This window comes from Castanea sativa, chromosome 5 (assembly GCF_040712315.1).
Source record: "Castanea sativa cultivar Marrone di Chiusa Pesio chromosome 5, ASM4071231v1".
Taxonomy (NCBI): domain Eukaryota; kingdom Viridiplantae; phylum Streptophyta; class Magnoliopsida; order Fagales; family Fagaceae; genus Castanea; species Castanea sativa.
In genome coordinates, this window is record NC_134017.1 from 71,906,791 (window position 1) to 71,926,324 (window position 19,534).

The 19,534-nt window shown below is 36.8% G+C and overlaps 1 long non-coding RNA gene across 1 annotated transcript; it reads left to right on the forward strand.

Annotated features, from left to right (window-relative positions):
• The first annotated feature begins 13,118 nt into the window (after positions 1 to 13,118).
• On the forward strand, positions 13,119 to 19,304 carry LOC142636854 (uncharacterized). Its single transcript, XR_012844412.1, has 5 exons — positions 13,119 to 13,279; positions 13,681 to 13,733; positions 17,033 to 17,111; positions 18,266 to 18,835; positions 18,988 to 19,304. It is a non-coding gene; the product is annotated as an uncharacterized LOC142636854 (long non-coding RNA).
• Positions 19,305 to 19,534: the final 230 nt, after the last annotated feature.

Genomic DNA, 19,534 nt, shown 5'->3' on the forward strand with positions numbered 1-19,534 from the left:
ATATACCCCTACGTTTTGATGGATTCTCAATCTCTCTCTGTTCCAAAAACACTTTACATTTTTTGTATACACTTCATTTAGGAGACTAAATAAGGTCATTTATCTTTATCTTTTTTCTTTTTCTTTTCTTTTTCTAGATTTTGTTTCTATAAGTTGTAGCCATTGGTAAGGTCTCACTCTCACCGCACATAATTCGCTCTATAATTTCACTCCCACATCAATTTAGCAAGAATATGTAAATTTATTCTCCAACTGCTCTTTTTCTTCTCAATTATTTTAAATAAAATTTACTTGTTGTTGATGTTTTTATCGATCCTTTCATTTTTTAAAGTTAATATATATAATTCTTAATTATCATTGTTGTTTTTACAATAAAAGGAGAGAGTTCAAATCCAAGTTCTTTTTAGGGAAAGAACCAAATGTTGCCATTAATTAAGTTACATGATTTTAGGCATTAGTTATTATTCATATTTGACTTCATATATATATATGTGTGTGTGTGTGTGTGTGTGTGTGTGTGTGAGAGAGAGAGAGAGAGAGAGAGAGAGAGAGAGAATTAGTTGAATTACCTATCCCTCGCTTAGCCTTTTTTTTAAGTTAAGTTTTGCATCTCATGACCCACTATGCATAGATAAGGGACTTGGGCTTCGATGAAGAGTGTCATGGGCTTCAAGTCTAATATGCAGGGGTGAAGAAATCAAGGTTCTTAGGCCTTTGGCAGGCTTTCATACCCATCTCATATAGTAATGTACTTTTTGGTCTTTGAGACCGTTTTGTGTGGTGCTGAGTCTCATACCCAACCCATTTATAGATTAGAAGACTTTTGGGCTTAAAAAAAATCCTCCTAGTCCTGGCTTCATTTTCAGTTTGAAGAGACTTGACCCATGCTTGTTTCATGTATGCCCCTCAAACAACCCCCCCCCCTTCTTAAAAAAAATGCTTGTTTCATGTATTTTCCTTGTGCTAGGCTATTTTGCTGACGTGGTTTGATTTTTCCAATGAAGTTATCCTGTCTGTCACATGAAAAGCTAAATTTCACAAAAATAAAAAAATAAAATAAAAAATTTGCTCATCATAGGATCAAGAACTTTTACTCGTTCTTCTTAATTAAATTAAATAAAAATAAAAACATTTTACTTGTACATGACTTTCACATCTACTCACAACTTTTATTTAATCAATTGTATATGATAGTTTATATATATATATATATATTGGATAGAAACAAATACTTGAATTGTTTCTTTATAATAGATGACACATTGATTTATAAAGGTTGATGAGGAATGAAGAAAAATTTACTCCAGACCATCCATGGTCATCCACACCAGCAGCCGTCCAGAAGAAAGCACTAAGACGAGGCTAACGCCCATGGTTGTTCATAGACAAAAACACACACACAGCACTTGTCCTAGGAAAGCTATAATCCCCGTCCTGAAGGGGTTTGTCCACAAGAGGACCCCTGGACGAGACTTTTACACTAGGGAATTACTGAGTACATTTCACCACCCTGCAACATACGCATAACTTCCGATGACTGTTGTATGAGAAAATATAACTCCTAAACGGTTGTGGAAGTTATCCTTGAACCGTCGCACCTTCTCAAATCCAGGAGAGGTTACAATCCCAATAATTCTTCATAGGACACTATATAAACACCCATTCAGACCAGAAAAATGTACACTTGATATTTCCTAAAAAGTTGGAACTCTGAAAATATAGAGAGAAGACTAACTTTGCCATCGGAGGGTTTTTGGCCGGCAATCCCGGTCACCTTTGATCGCTTTCCTTTCTTTTCTAGACCACCAAAGGAGTAAGCAATCATGTCAAGTCCGAAGCATCCAGCTTACTGATTTTCTTTGCATCATCAGTTGGCATCGTCTTTGGGAAAATCTATTCACTATTCTTTTCGTTCAACTATCTGTTTTTGTTGTCAACGATTAGCCTTTCCCAGACAAAAGGCTGAATGGTTCGAACAAGATCAAGGGCTACCAACCCAGGCCACCAGGAGAGTAGGAATGCTTCAAGTAATCCCCTTTGCGATCGCAAGTCAACGTCTATCATGCAACCACCTTCTGTTCAACACATACAATCCATGGCTGCCGCTATGGCAGAACTAACCCGTCAGAATCAGGAGTTGAATAGGGAGATCAACCTTAGGAGGCAGCGCCAAGATGGGCACACGGAAGGACGAGCCCAGAGTCAGGAAGGTGGAGGAGAAAATGTTGAGTCCGAAAATCAGACAAGGGGTACCACTCCAAGAAGAGTGCCACAGTTGAAAAGAGAGATGGACCAAATGCGAAAAGCGATGGATGAGATGAGGGAGAACATGAGGCGGGCAAACCCAGTGGATGATTTAGTTCACCGAACAGACTCCCCTTTCACAACTTCCATCAATAGTCATCCCCTACCTCCGAAATTCAAAATGCCTTCCTTGGATTCGTATGATGGAAATCGTGTCTCGTGTGATCACATTGCAACTTTCAAGACGACCATGCACCTTCAAGAGGTCCCAGATGAGATTATGTGCAGTGCTTTCCCTACCACACTTAAGGGACCAGTGCAGGTGTGGTTTAGCAAAATACCCCCAAACTTAGTGAGATCGTTTGAAGAGTTGAGTAAGTTGTTTGTCCATAATTTCATTGGAGGACAACGCCACAAGCGTTCCTCTTCTAGTTTGCTAACTTTAGAGCAAGGGGAAAATGAGAGTTTACAGTCCTTTATTACCTGGTTTAATAGGGAAGCCTTGACGGTAGACGAAATGGATGACAAGTTATTGTTGGCTGCCTTCCATAATGGGGTCAATTTTGACTTGTTCATCTATAAGCTCTACGAGCAGGAACCACAGACTATGGCCGAACTCGTCCATTAGGCCCAAATTTCATGAATGCTTAGGACGCTGTCATAGCCAAGAAGAGAAAGAGAGCAGAGTGCTCGGAAGTGGTCCACCAGCATTACTCAGATCAGGGACCTCGTCCAAAGAAGGCTCGAGTAGACGAGAGAAAAGGCAAGGATGGTAAGAAGGCAAGTTCCTCAGCGAGGAATCAGTAATACACACCCTTGACTATGCCACTAGAGCAGGTTCTTATACAGATCAAGGATGATCCGTCCTTGAAATGGCCGGATAAGATGAAAGGAGATCCTAACAAGCGCAATAGGAGCAAGTATTGCCGCTTTCATAAAGACCACGGGCATGACACGGATGAGTGCTTTGATTTGAAGTAGCAGATAGAGAATCTCATTAGACAAAGAAAGCTAAGGAACTTTCTTGGATAAGACCAGAGAGATGAGAAACTAAAAGCTAAGGTGGAAGAGTCATCACGACCCCCACTAGGAGAGATAAGAGTAATTATAGAAGGAAACTCGACAGCGCAGTCATCCAAATTGAGGAAGACATACCTAAAGGTGGTGCAGAACATCCAGCTGTCTGGACAACCTCCTAAGACGAGGGAAGTAAATGAGCAGGCCATTACGTTCACAGACGAGGACATAGGACGACTTCACCACCCACACGATGACGCGATAGTCATCACCTTACTCATCGCTAACTACACAACCGAGAGGGTGTTGATAGACAATGGCAGTTATGTGGACATTTTGTATTACCCCGCCTTCTAGCAAATAAGGCTAGGACGAGATCAGCTTCGACTAGTGAATTCACCATTGGTGGGATTCGAATGAATGAAGGTGCAACCAGTGGGCACCGTCACATTACTAGTGGTCGTTGGAACATATCCACAGCAGATAACCAAGGAGGTAAATTTCCTTGTTGTTGATTGTGCATTGTCATATAATGCAATTATTGGAAGACTAACTGTGAATAGTTGGAAGACGGTAACCTTTACCTACCACTTGTCCATCAAATTCCCGACCGAGCACGGAGTGGGCCAAGTACAAAAAGATCAATTGGCCGCTAAAGAATGCTACTTAGCCATGCTGGCGATGGACGAGCATATACAGGCAATGAGTATAGACGAGAGAAGGATCACAGCGGAACCCACTGAGGTGTTAGAAGACATCCCTTTGGACGAGAACCAGCCTGAGAATTTCACTAGAATTGGGGCAAGCATGGAAGAAGAGGCAAAGCATGCTTTGGTCCAGCTTTTGAAGAAAAGCCTCGATGTCTTTGCATGGAGTCATGAAGACATGCTTGGCATTTATCCAAGTGTTATTACTCACAGCCTGAATGTGTGTCCCTATTCAAAACCAGTACGTCAGAAGAAAAAGGTTTTCACTCCTAAACGAGACAATGCCATCAAGGAAGAAGTCCAAAAGTTAGTTACAGCAGAGTTCATCGAAGAAGTTCATTATCCAGATTGGTTGGCAAACGTAGTCATGGTGAAGAAAGCTAACGGCAAGTGACGAATGTGCGTGGACTTTACTGACTTAAACAAGGCTTGCCCCAAGGATAGTTATCCATTGCCATGCATTGATTAGTTGGTGGACTCAATGGTAGGTCATAGGGTGCTGAGCTTCATAGACGTCTTCTTAGGCTACAACTAGATAAAGATGGACAAAGTGGATCAAGAAAAGACCTCATTCATTACAAGCCAAGGGTTGTATTGCTACATTGTGATACCCTTCGGTTTGAAGAACGCAGGGGCGACTTACCAAAGACTGGTTAATCACATGTTCCGTCCTCAAATCAGACGAAATGTGAAGGTTTATGTAGATGATATGCTGGTGAAAAGTCTGGACGAGGACAATTATTTGGACGACCTTCAAGAGATTTTAATACACTTCGGTGGTATAACATGAAATTAAATCCAAGCAAGAGTGCTTTTGGAGTTTCATCGAGGAAGTTTTTGGGGTTCATGGTTTCGCACAAAGGAATTGAAGCAAATCTGGACAAAATCCAAGCGATACTGAATATAGAACCACCGAAAAATATCAAGGAAGTCCAGTCTCTTACCAAACGAGTTGCCGCCCTTAACAAGTTTGTGTTGAAAGCTATTGACAAGTGTTTGCCATTCTTTAAAGTCCTCAGGAAGACATTTGAGTGGACAGACAAATGTCAAAAGGCCTTCCAAGAATTGAAGACATATCTCATGACAGTGCCGTTGATGTGTCCATCTGTACCTGGAGAAGAGCTGTATTTGTACTTGGCGGTGTCCCCACACGCAGTAAGCTTGGCGTTGGTCAGAGAAGAGGGGAGAATCTAGAAACCAATTTTCAACACAAGCCGTGCAATGAGAGGAGTAGGAGGACGATACCCGATAATGAAGAAGCTAGCTTTTGCCTTGATTACGGCTTCTAGGAAGCTGAAGCATTATTTCTAAGCTCATATTATCAACGTCCTAACAGATCACCCCATAAAGAAGGCCATTAACAAATTGGAAGCCGCTAGACGATTAATACAGTGGGTTGTGGAACTTAGTGAGTTTGACATCAGATACCTTCCAAAGAGTGCGATAAAGGCGCAGGCGTTAGCAGATTTCATCACAGAGTTCACCCCCAGCCAGGATGAGCTGGACAAAGAAGAAGGAGTTGAAAGGTGGGTTATTAATGTAGACGGATCGTCCACACTATATGCAGGAGGGATTGGAGTCATACTAAAGTCCCTAGAGGTTGACAAGCTGGAGTACGCGGCCCATCTACGGTATCAAACCACCAACAACGAGGCTGAGTACGAAACTCTAGTCAAAGGATTGGAATTGGCTAAGTCCTTAGGAGCGGAATCAATAATAGTCAGAGGAGATTCTCAGCTAGTCAATAACCAAGTAAATGGAATGTGTGATACCAAGGAAGATCGGATGAAGAAATACCTCAGCAAAGTTAAACGACTTATACGAAAGTTTTCAGCAGTAAGTATTGTTCAACTCCCCAAGGAGGAAAATATGGAAGCAAATGCCTTGGCAAAAGCAGCTTCGGCAGGAGGAGTTACGGACGAGTACGACAACATCCAATATATGCCAAGCATAGACTTTCTGGACATACAGCAGATAGGAGGGGGAGAAAATTGGATGAGTCCAATTGTAATATATCTTAAAGATGGAAGGCTTCCAGAAGACAAAGACGAAGCTAGGAAGTTAAGGGTCAGGGCAGCCAAATACGTCCTCATAAACGAAGTGTTGTACAAGCGAGGTTTTTCCCAACCTTACTTAAGGTGCTTGGCTCCTGACGAGTCAAACTATATTTTGAGGGAAGTTCATGAAGGAACATGTGGAAATCATTCAGGAGCGAGATCACTAGTCCATAAGGTCGTCCGTGCAGGCTACTATTAGCCTACAATGCAGGCAGATGCTAAGGCCTATGTCAAGGTCTATGACCAGTGTCAACGCTATAGCAATGTCCCTAGATAGCCGTCAGAGTACCGGACCCCAATGATGGCCCCATGGCCCTTTGCACAGTGGGGACTGGATATCCTAGGTCCCTTTCCCATGGGAACTAGATAAATGAAGTTTTTGGTAGTAAGGATTGATTACTTTACCAAGTGGGTAGAGGCCGAACCTCTCGCAACAATCACTCAGCAAAATGTTAAAAATTTTGTATGGAAAAATATTCTATGTAAGTTCAAAGTACCCAAGGTACTAGTATCGGATAACGGACGTCAGTTTGACAACACACCCTTCAAGGACTTTTGCAAGCATTTTGGAATCAAGAATCACTATTCTTCACCCTCCCATCTATAGGCGAATGGACAAGCAGAAGTAGCGAACCTATCCCTGCTAAAAAACATCAAGACTCGGCTCGAGGGAGCAAAAGGGATATGGCCAGACGAGTTACCAGGTGTTCTTTGGGCCTACAGGACGACTGTACGAACTCCGATAGGAGAGACCCCTTTAAGCTAGCTTATGGAAGTGAAGCCGTCATACCGGCAGAAGTTCATATGGCTAATCATCGAGTGATGAAGTATCATGAGAGAGAGAATGGGGAACAACTTCGTCTTGACCTCGATCTTATTGACGAGGTAAGAATGGATGCGGAGCAAAGGATAGCAAGATACAAGAATCTTATGGCTAGGTAGCATGATGCCATGGTGAAACCCAGACGATTCAGTGTTGGGGACCATGTTCTCAAAAGAGTCTCCTTAGCAACTAAGAATTCGACTCATGGAAAATTAGGACCCAATTGGGAAGGACCCTATAGGATAATCAACTACAAGAGGCAAGGGTCATACTACTTGGAGGCCTTGGACGGATGAAAGTTAGAGCATTCCTGGAACGTGAAACACCTGAGGAGGTACTATCAGTGATGAACTTGGACGAAATAATCCAGGGACGAGGTTGATGCTATGGACAACTAAAGCCACCATCTATGTGTTTACTTATACCAACTGTTGTGTTCTTATTACTATTATAGTGTGTACTAAAAATAAAAAGTGCATTAATTCTTAAACTTTTGCACCGTCTACAGACTAGTTTGTAAAAGACAAGGTTATGTATTTTCTTAAGTGTTGTGATAAGGCACTAGCTTCTAAAGCGTGCCATATTTGTGGACAATGTTCATGCAATAATATGGTTTGGATTTCTGATATACTTAATCTAGTTTCCATAATAATACCCACAAGGGAGGCAAAAACCTAAGACGAATGAAAATATCTGGACGTAGGGATGTAACGTTCATAAGCTTTCCTCGAAATGAGAATAAAAAAATTAAGGCATACTCGTCTAAGCTTTCCTTGAAATAAGGATAAAGCAAAAAGAAAAAGCTAAGGCATACTTGTCTAAGAAGTAGACAGACAAGAAAAAGGCACACGTTAAAGCATAAAGTTCCAAAGACGAGCATATAGCCAAGACGCCTCAATGTCTTAGGACGAGTAAAATATTATAAGCCTCTTGAAAGGAGATGAGTGATAATTGCCCAAAGGACAAGGTAAAATACTAGCAAAGTCATCAGTCATCCTAAGACGAGTTACACTTGTAAAAATTTGACTGGCTAACAAATACGTCCATGCCTAGGTGGGTCGTACATAAGAAAATCACATGGACGACCATTCAACACTTAGAACACTATTTAAAAGCCAATGACATAAATGGTGAAAATAGTGGATAAACTCGTCCATGCAATAAATAATGGATAAAAGAAAAATATTCTTTAGTCTAAAGAGGGTAGACGACCACCGTCCAAAAAACCTTATAAAATAAGCCTTAAAAGCCAATTATTAATAAACTCGTCCAGAACACTCTGGACGAGATAATTGTACTCAAATACATTTAAAAAAAGGGTCCAAAGACAACGGACCAAAATAAAAGCAGAATAACAATAGCACTAATTTAAAAATTGTCTTCAAGAAGGGGGGGCATCAACAATGGGGTCGTCTTGAGATGGCTTGGTGGTGGCATTATCCTCAATATTAACATCGTTTGAGCCTGTTTGGAGGAGAGAACTTGTAGCAGCGCCAATGTTAAGTTTAATGGTGCTAAAGTCAACTCTAGGAAAGTTGTCTATAACATCCATTCTAAAATTTTCAAACCCTGCTGCATAGTTCGTGTCCAGCAGGTCAGTAAACTCCTTGGACCCTTTGAACTCCTCCACTGTGTCGTCTTTAGCTTTCTTGAGGAGGAGACTCAGCTCGTCGTTCTTCTTTTGAAGAAAGTCAAGACGATCGTCCTTCTTAGTAGCATCAAATTTTAGCTCCCCCACCAAAGCACTCAACCCCTTAACCTCGTCCTTGGCCTTATTCGACACTTCGGCCCAAGTTTTGTAGTCTTTTTAATCTCTTCTATTCTTTTTTCTAGAAGGATCCTTGTCTTGTCCATCTCCGTGGCTTGCCTGGATGCAGCTATGAACTTCGACATTGCCTACATAGAAAATAAGAAGGTTCAAGAGATATAAATAACAATAAATAACATGGCTAAAGCAAGACGAGACAAAGGTGGTCACCTTAAAAAGATCGTGGACACCAGAATGCTCAAACTCCTTTAAAGACATGTCGTAGCACGCAGCCACATCCTTACCTGTTACAACCTCTTGGAATTGTTCCCAAGCCAAATCCTCATTCTCCAATAAGTTCATAGAAATCCTTTGAGGAGGTTGGGACGAAGCAGGAGCATGGGTCTTGGATGGAGCGACGCCAACGGGCGTAGACAAGTCAACATGAACGACTGTGATGGACGGTAAGGAGGAAGGAGGGTCAGACTTAGCAGTTTCGGGCCTAAACAACCCATGCTTAGTCTTCTTCCCCCGATGACTGGGCAAGCTTCCCAGGTCCAAATTTTTGGACAAGCTTTTCCTCTTGTCTCCAGCAGTAGGACGAGGCTGGGGTTGAACTTCGGGCCTGGTCGTCTCGTCAATCACTTCCTTCCCCTTATTTTCTTTCATGGTTGCCATTCCTGAAAAACACATGCACATATATACACATATATATATAAAAAATAAAAAAAAAATTAAGTAAGGCACTCATGTCTACAGATAGTTTGCTCATGCGCAAGGGCTTCAGCAGATGGATCAGGGCCAAGTCCCCACTTGTGTAAGCGTCGAAGAGTCACCAACGAGTGAAAATTCCTCTCAAGGTGTAGACGAGTTTTGTGGACGCGGTCCCGGTGAAACTTACTTAAAGAAGGACGTCTAATAGCTGGAAAAAAAAAAAAAAAAAAGGTTAGACAACTGTCTAAAGATAAAATATAACCAAAAAAAGAAAAAAGAAAGAATGAAGGAAAAACATAACATACCTTCTTGACGAAGGTTCCCTAATTCTCTAGTATAAGGGGGAAATACATCTCTACCAACCTCGATAGGATGCCCTGCCCAGAAAACAGAGACAGAAAAATTATGTCTTCCAGTTTCTGTTAGACGAAGGCAAAGACTTAATCAACCTACAGTCATTGCCCCTAGCTGTGAACTGATAAAAACCTAGAGATTGACTTATCTCGGAGGGTTTTTAACAGTACAGAAACTCATCCACGGTGATACAACAGTTCCCATCAAATACCTCCCTCCATAAGACTTGCATAGAGACAATAAGTCTCCACGCGTTGGGGTTAAATTGACAAACTCCCAAGCCCAGCCTAGTGAGTAATTCTCTAGCGAAGGCATTCAAAGGAAATCTAAGCCCCCCTAGCAAATAAGCTTCGTAAATACCTATTCCAAAACAAGGTTGGCAACACCATTCCCCTTAGACGGCTAATCTAGGATTCAGATTGTCTAGATTTGGAACCAACTCCTAAGAGCATCTAACCTCTTCTCGTCCATCTTAGAAGGGATTTCTATAGCACAACTATACACAGTTTCTTCTTTGTCCAAAGGGGAGGATGGCGAGACGCTCGTCGAGGTATTAGCTCCAGAGGCTGCCCTCGTCCTAATACTTTCTTGTAAGGTTTTGACGGGGATTCCAGGAACACCAGAGGTATATTCCTCTATTGTGTGGCCACTACTACTACTACTACTATCGTTACTGTTAGTGCTATTACTAGAAGAATCATGGTACTCGTCTATGGCCTTGTCTACATTGTCGCTAGATGAACAGGTAGCCATTTCAGACGTCCTAAAGCTTAAAAAGGAAAGCCTGAGAGTGAGAGTAAAGGGAATACCTGGCTCTAGAAGAAAGATACTAAGGACGTTGAGAACACTCCTAGACGAGGCGACGGACGAGAATGTCAAAACAGAAAAATTTGAAAAAATGAGAGGGGCACGAGAGGAAAACCACTATTTATAGGTAAAGAAGTCTCAGTATTCACAACGACAAGACCAATGAGAAGGCGACATGTGGCATCTGCCTCGAGGAGGTAAGTCGACGTGACTAACCACCTATGAAAGCATGACATGTGGCACGTGGTCTGAAAAACAAGTAAAATAGAAAATAATAATAATAAATGTTCTTGGAAAACTTGTCCTGAAGTCTAGTGATGTACTGCATGACCCCTGGATGAAGGGGCAACTAATGAGGAATGAAGAAAAATTTACTCCAGACCGTCCATGGTCATCCACACCAGCAGCCATACAGAAGAAAGCACCAAGATGAGGCTAATGCCCATGGTCGTCCATAGACGAAAACACACCCGTAGCACTCGTCCTAGGAAAGCTATCATCCCCATCTTGCAGGGGTTCGTCCGCAAGAGGACCCCTGGACGAGACTTTTACACTTGGGAATTACTGAGTACATTTCACCATTCCGCAACATATACATAACTTTTGGTGACCGTTGTATAAGAAAATATAACTCCTAAACGGTTATGGAAGTTATCCCTGAACTCTCGCACCTCCTCAAATTTAGGAGAGGTTACAATTCCAATAACTATTCCTAGGACACTATATAAACACCCATTCAGACCAGAAAAAAGTACGCTTGATATTTCCCAAAAAGTTGGAACTCTGAAAATATAGAGAGAATACTAACTTTGCCATCAGAGGGTTCTTGGCCGGCAATCCTGGTCACCTTTGATCGTTTTCCTTTCTTTTCCAGGCCATCGAAGGAGCAAGCAGTCCTGTCAAGTCCGAAGCATCCAGCCTACTGATTTTTTTTGCATCATCAAAGGTTAAATATAATTAGTGTCTATGCTTTTTAATTTTGTGTTAATGGTGGTGACTGTACTTTTCGTTTAATGGTGGTGGTTGGGCTTCTTGTTTATGGTAGCGGCTAAGTTTTGTGTTAATGGTGGTGGTTGTGTTTTTTGTTTAACGGTGGTGGTGGGTTTTTTGTTTATGATGGTAGTTGTGGTTTTTGTTTAATTATGATGGTGGTGAGTTTTTTGTTTATAGTGGTGGCTATTTTTTATTTTTTCATAGTGTTGGCTAGATTTTTTATTCATTGTGGTGGTTAGGTTTATGTTTACAATGGTGGCTGGGTTTTTGTTTTGGATTTCACTTTATTCGTTTTGATTTAAATTGAGATTTTTTTGCATTCTTTTTTATTTCTCCATGATTTGTAATGTGAGTTTGGTTTTTATTTTGATGAGAATGTTGTGGGTCTTCTTTCTTTGATAGTTTGGCTTCATATGATATTGCATTTTGATTAATTTGTCTAGTTTGTTATTGGGTTTTCTGTGGACATTTTCTGCATTGTCTTACTAATAATAATGCATCTTTTTTTGTTGTAGTACATCTTATCAAGGATATATGTTTGCAGTCTAGTTTGTTATTGATGCATTTTCCTTTATACTTTTGCAGATATGGAATTGGTGGCAAAAAGATAGCTTTTGTGGGACTACTTGAACTCAAATAATTTTCTGTAAAGTTTGGAAGCTAAGACATCATTTGTATATAAATGGTTGTAATTACTTTGTGAACATCTTTATTGCATTTTTAGATTGTATGGATGTTTTATTATGGATTTGCTTAGAAGTGAACAGGTTTATGTAATGGCAAGTATATGTAAAGAATATTAATAAATAAAATAAAATTGGTGACGATAATATTTGTCACCATATCTGTCTACAAGCAAAAATTGGTGATGAAATAATTCGTCACACTTGATCTATTGAAATTAAAAAAAAAAAAAAAAACAATCGATGACACAAAACTTCATCACCTAATCTATTGAAATTGGAAGAAAAAAAAACATTTTGTGACGAAATATTCTGTTACTGAAAATAAGATTCAGTGATGAAAATATTAGGTAACGAAAACCTTTCGTCACCTATCATTTTTTATTGGTGACAAAAGAATTTCGTCACCTATCTTTTTTTTATTGGTAATGAAACATTTTCATCACCAATATATTATGTAACAGAGCTTAGGTGACGAATGCTATTTCGTCACCATTTCATCACTATATATATTCGGTAATGAAATAAGGACATATTGTGACGATAAGTTTCGTTACCATAAACCACTTTTGTTGTAGTGTCTACATCATCTATATCCTAATAATAAAGTAACAAATTTAAAAGTATAATTTTTTCTTCTCAAATAAAAATTGGGCTTAAAAGCCGTGGTTACGCTAAGTGGCTTTACCAAATTGCAGAATTTTTTTTAAAATTTTAAATTTATATCATATCATATCATATTGTATTGTATCATATCATATCATATACTATATATAATAATAGAAACGGAGAGAAAGTCGGTTCCTACGCTTAAGGAAGTATTGACAAATAGAAAAAAAAAATACTATCCAAAATTTAGACACGCATGAGGTGTATTCTTAAAAATACTATACGGTGCACCGTTTTGAGAGAGTCTCATAAAAATCTAACCAGCTTATAAAAAAAAAAAAAAACATAAAATCCCAAAACAGACATACGCTGTAGAAAGAAAAGGAGAACTGAGAAAAAACGATAGAGAAAGAACTTCGGTCTGTCATAGATGGTGGAGAAAAATCTGAGAAGAAATTCAAGCTTTACCACCATCAGGCCACCGTACCCTCCACCGGTATGGTCTCTATTTTTTGGTACCGAAGGTCAGTGTACTCCTTTCCTCTTCAAATACTGTTTTTGTAGTTTGAAAGATTGAAACTCCTCACCATTGCTTTTCCTATTCGAATTAGAATCTTAAATCTTCAATATTTCTATGTTTTTGAATTCAAAACCGGCAGTTCCCCTTACTTAATTTTCTAGGGTTCTTCTTTTATCCCTTTTAAAAAAAAAAAAAGGGTTGATTCTCTTTCTTTGGATGCTTTGGTTTCAAATTATCCCTCTATATATTTTTTTTGATGGTTACATTAGGGATTTTGCCCTTGATTTACTGTGGTTAATAGTCAAAATTCACCTTGGATTATTTAAAATTTGAATGCATTAGGCGAACAACTTAATTTTTAATATGCAATTGGTTTGATAAAATTAAGGTCATTGTGACATGTAGGAAGAAGGCCCACTTCAAATCCTGCCACCATCAGATCCCAATACCCTCCACCGGTATAGTCTCTATCTTTTGGTTCTTTAAATTTGGGGTTAGATATGATTTAGGTCTGGCTATTTTGATTGGATTGGATTGCATTCTGGTTTTGGCTTATATTCAATTTTGAGTATGGAATTTGGATTAGATTGGTTTTTAATATCAGTTATCTGTGTTAGATTTGGTTTTTCTTTTGGATGTTTGGGTTCAATTCGTTTTGAGTATATGTCTTTGCTTTAAAGAGAAATCTTTGGAGATCTTCATGGATCGATTTGGTGCTAAAGAACATGGATTTATATTGCCAAAAAAATAAATCTGTCATTTCATTTATGGTGTTTTTAATTTTCTATTGAAATATTTTCCCCTCTTTATATTTCCGTTTCTCATGTTTCTTTTCTACCAATTGTTGTCAAGTATATTCTTTCTAAAATTTAAGTTTTTCTTGGGTTATGATATAAAGGCCATGTAGTTCTCATATCACAATGATTGGGTCAATTTTATTTTTAAATTGTATATCGTTAGTAAACTTTTTAATGTTAGAGAATGACGTTTGTCAAGTTCAGCAAAACTTTGTAATGTTAGAGAATGAGGTTTGTCAGGTTTTATCAACAAGGCTAATAATGCAAACTTTGTATCTGAATAGGAATTCTGTTCTACTTTAATATTTCAAATATTTGAGTTTTGAGTTCCAATGTCTATTTATTTCAATTTTTTTGTTTAATGATGCATCTACCTGTTTGTTAAAAGAATTTAGTCAATAAAATTGTCAGAAATCGTTGTTTCCTTTGAGGCATGAGATTATAGGAACTATTTTTGATGTACCCTTTACTCTTTTGCTATGGATTAGTTGTTTAAAATTTTAATGCATTATCCCTTCTTATTTATCCATTAATATGAATTTAGTTTCTTGCTCTTTTCCTTTTGATGCATCTTAATTTGTGATAATGTCTTGCTATCTAGGAGGCTTAGGCATGTTGTGCAAGTGTGTTCCACCAGATTCACCAAGTACTTTCTCATGTTCGTAGGATTTCAACTTTCTTTTTTAAAGTTTAGAATTTTAAAAATCATTCACTGGGTGAATTCCTAAATGTTGCTCAATGTCATTTTGTCTTTGTAAGGGCATCAAAAAAAGAAAAAGAAAAAAAGAGGTACTTAAGAAGATTTTTGACATTGTGAGAAAGATAGAAAGAATTTAGGTAATTTCAAATGTAGTTAATTCACATCGACAGAATTAAAAATTTCTTTTTTACTCATTGCACCTTACAGCTTTCTCAAACTTTCATGATGCAATAATTTGGATTATTATAATTTATGCATTTATTAAATTTGAATTTGGTGATCAATCCTCTACAATCTAATTCTAATAAAGATATTATTTAGGTTTATTAGTGTTAGGATATGAGCATTTTTTAGGCGGAATGGGTTACCCATTTTTAATTTTGCTCATCTTTGCTTTCTAAATTACAAATGTTGAATTATCAGGTCTGAATTGGTACTAATTTCTCTCTAAGGGTATTGACTAACTTTGACTGAACTGGTGATTTTATGTAGCACTTCAGAAACTTGAATAATTTCACACAAAGTATCACCAAAGCACAGGCCTATGATTTCATAGTACTTTGGAAAACTGTAGTATTATGCAACATCCTAATTTTACTATTTTAGGGGTCATTTTTCTTATTTTACAGTTTTACTTGGCACTCTGTTTTTTTAAAAGGTCAAAAGCGGTCCTTAAATTCATAGATAGTGTTGATACTATAGGATTAAAATGGGACAAACATTGTGTAATGATTGCATTAGAATGGGACAAACATTTTGTGCAATGATTGCATAAGTCATGGGGTTTTGACAAAGTGATCCTCTCTTCTTTAAGCTTTTTTTTTTCCTTTTTTTTAATTCATATTTTTTAAATTATAACTTGGTGTTCTTTGATTATAATTTTTAAGAAATTTCATAAAATTAAATTTTGTGCATTGATTGCTAAGGCACATGTCATTTTCTACCAAAAAATCTTATTACATATTGAATTATCAAGTCTGAATTGGTAGGAAATTTGACACGTGTGTTAAGAATATAAAGAATATGCAATCCACTGGTTACATTTTCAAAATATGTAACTATGCTAATTTCTTTAGAGTAAGTTGTACCCATTGGCTACAAGCAAGTTAGTAGCTAAACTTTATCCTTATTAATTGTATACTATAATGCAAGAAATCTACTTAAGGAAAATAGTTTGTTTTCCATTGCTTTAAGTTTTACATTTTGTTTGCGATTAAAGGTTAAGGTATCAACCAATACTTTGTAACTTCTTTAGAGTTTTGAAATTGAAGAGATGGAAGTAAATTAGAGAAGAAGACAACTATAAGATGTGTGGTTATGGATCTAACTATTGAAGTTACATTAGAAAATATATCTAATGTATAGATATAGTTGCATTCCTAACTTATTGTAGAGAAACTTGATATAAATTATATTTACTATGATTGATTGCACCAGTTTCTTTAACTGCTGCTCATCACTATAATTGTTAGGAAACATTTTCCAGGACATTAGGTGTTTGCCCTATTTCTCAAATTCTTCTCACATGGATATCCCTACAATAAAACATGTAGTATTGGTGAATCTTTGTTATTAATCGCAATCATATTATGAAATTTGAATCATAATTAGGTTGGTCCATTAAGGAATCATCCTTCAATCAGTTAAAGCATCTCTGTTATTACAATAGGACAAGTAGTATTCGTGTAATGTTTCTGTAAATAAAGTATAACTTTGGTTTATTTCAACAATTTTTTAAATTATGCAACATGACTTGGATGAATTATAATGTTTTTTTATTGTATTGTTATGTTAAGTTGATTGTCTTCTAATATATAAAATGACATGCAGTTGGAACCATTACCGGTGAAGGTTTTCTTTTTTCTTTTTAAAATTACATGATAACCATGATTTATGTTTGAGTGTTCCAATTTAGGCATTTGGGTTAAATTTGGTTTTGATCAAGGCTATAGGATTAGATTTGGTTTATGGCTAGGGTAAATGTGTTGCTTTGGTTTGTTTTTGGATTTTTGAGTTAAATTGTTTTGGGTAATTTGCGGATTACAAAGTAGAGAGTATTTTTGGTCTCTTCAATTTCTTTACGCATCCTGAATGAGTTTCCAATTTGTTCATTCGGCGTTTATCAAGTACAAATTTAGATTTATTTAACTCTCTCTTGGACTTAATGGTAGATTTCAATTGTCATTGATTGATTTCAATTGTCATTGATTGATTTCAATTTCAAATCTATGTAATAAAAAATTAAAGGGTTTTTCTTTAGCTTTTCTTTTTTAGGATTTGTAGGTGGAAAGGGAAATTCTTGGAAGCAATCCAAGTCTGAGTAGAAGCAGTACTACCAGGTATAGTTTATACTTTATTGGAACCATCACCAGTAATTTTTTTTTAATTGAATGTTAAATATGTTTTATGTTTGGATTTTTGGTTGGATTGGTTTGATTTTTAGATATTTGGGTTAGAATTTATTTTGTTTTCATTTAGGTATTTGGGTTTGGATTTTTTTTTTTCTATTTGTTTTTGTTTTAAATATTAGGATTAAAATGGTTCTGGGCTATTCTGTGATTGATTTTACAATCTGCATACTATGCTGCCAACCATGTCTTCTTTGCTGGATGCCGCTTCTCTCTACAACAATCTGAACCTAAACAGGTACGTATTGTTTTAGATATTTCTTATATGATTTATTCTATTCTAATCTATTTGTTTATAGGACTTCTACTAGATGTTTCTTTGCACATATTTTATTTGAATTTTCTTCAATATATTTATTTAATTGTATATTGCTATGATCAACATGAAGATTAATTAATTTTTTAGATGCCTCTTAGAAGTAGTGAATCTAATTTTTAATATTAGTGCTTCTCCTCAAAAATTCTAAATATGTGACATTCTCATGAATTGATTCCTTAATGTACAACTTTGTCCAGTTTTGAAACTAGCGGATATATGACCAAAAACAGGGATACAGTAGTTTTTAGTGGTAGATGATTTTTATATAGTTAATTTTTTGTGTGTTCTATTGCCATTTATAAATGGCCATTATCAGATTGAATTAATTATGAATCTAAGAGCAGGCACCGTGAAACTAAATTGAATTTTAGTATAAAACTTTGAAATGAATAGCAAAGTAGAAATTGACAATGAACATTCCACCTGACAATTATCAATGAATATTCCATGTCTTTATGTATGGGTGGATTCTTTTATTTAAGTTCTCTTATTAGAACTCCCTTCATGCCATATCGTTAAGCATTATAATATGTTAATCATGGAAAATTTTGTGTGCATTGTTATGTGTTTTCCTTCTCTAAAATGGGATATGCTAGAAGTTTTGGGGTTTATGCATGTGTAGAAATAATAATAGCTTAATATGTGTCTTTTAATGAACCAATGCTGTATTCTATTAAAAATACACCAAATTTTATTTTGTTTTAAAATACATCAAGTAGGCTTTAGGTTTGAGGTTGAATTTTTTTCCCCATCAATTACATTTCAGGGTTTGCTATGACTTGAGCTACATTGTCTAAGGAAGTCAAACAAACACTTTAGACTCACTCAAACGTTAAAGCCAGATGCTAAATCTCACACAAACTTAAACCCACTCATCCAAAGCTAACTGCCATTAAAACTACCTATTTTCTTCCTCAAATAAACATATTTTTCAATATGTTTTTTCTGTCCTTTTGTCGAAGCACGAATTCACAAAGATCTCTATCAGATAAGATGCTGGGTATTTTTCAAGAAGATTACTAAATCAAAAGGTTAGGAACTGCCATTGTGAGATTGTCTTACCACAATCTTCAGCCTTACTGCTACTGTTAGACTGCTGGACCCGCCGCTGGTATTTATGTTTTTAAAATTAGGACATTAAATATGATTTAGGCTTTTGGGTTAGATTTGATTAGTTTATATTAGATTTCCTTTTCGCTGTTCAAGGGACATCACAAGGCAGCAAGAGAGAAGAGCAAGAAAAAAAATTGTAGACAAAGAAGGTATAGGCAATAGGGAGAGGCTTCGGTTGAACTTTGAAGTTAACAAAGAAGACAGATTGGTTTTTCTTGATGTGGTATGAAATTTAGTCTCTCTCTATATCTCCTTCTTTATTTTATTTTTTGTTTGAAAATTTTTTTGTGCTCTTTGTTTAGTTCTAAATTTTGGATATCATAGTTTTTTATTGTGCAAATGTTACTGTTTTATTATTTATTGGCATTGTTTTAGGCACCCATGAAATATCTTCAACCTACAATTCAAATTCTACAAGGTACTAGATCTCTTGGAGATAGCAAAAGATATCACTTTCTTACCCTTTTTCATAACCATCACAACTCCAAAGTCAAAACAAAGTAACGTCTTCACCAAATAAACTTCTTCTTCTCTTATTGTGTATGCTGTGTTTATATTCAATTGATACTTTAATCAATTTCTTCTAAAGAAAAACCCATATAATATATCCCCTGTTTTTTTAAGCGAGTTAGGTTAGTATGATTTCAAGAGAGAGGAATATGCAAATATGTCTATTTTTTTTTAATGCCAATCTCTTTCTCTCTCCTTGGAAGATTGACAATTAAGGGTTTTTTTTTAAGGGCACTATTTCATTTCTCTATCCTAAAAAACTCTATATATATATATATATATATATATATATATATATATATATATATATATTGTTTTTGTACTCGAATAAATGCTTGAATGTGTGACGAAACCCAAATACCTAAATATTTATTGCAAGTTTGGGTATCGTAGTATCTATTTTTTTGGTTAG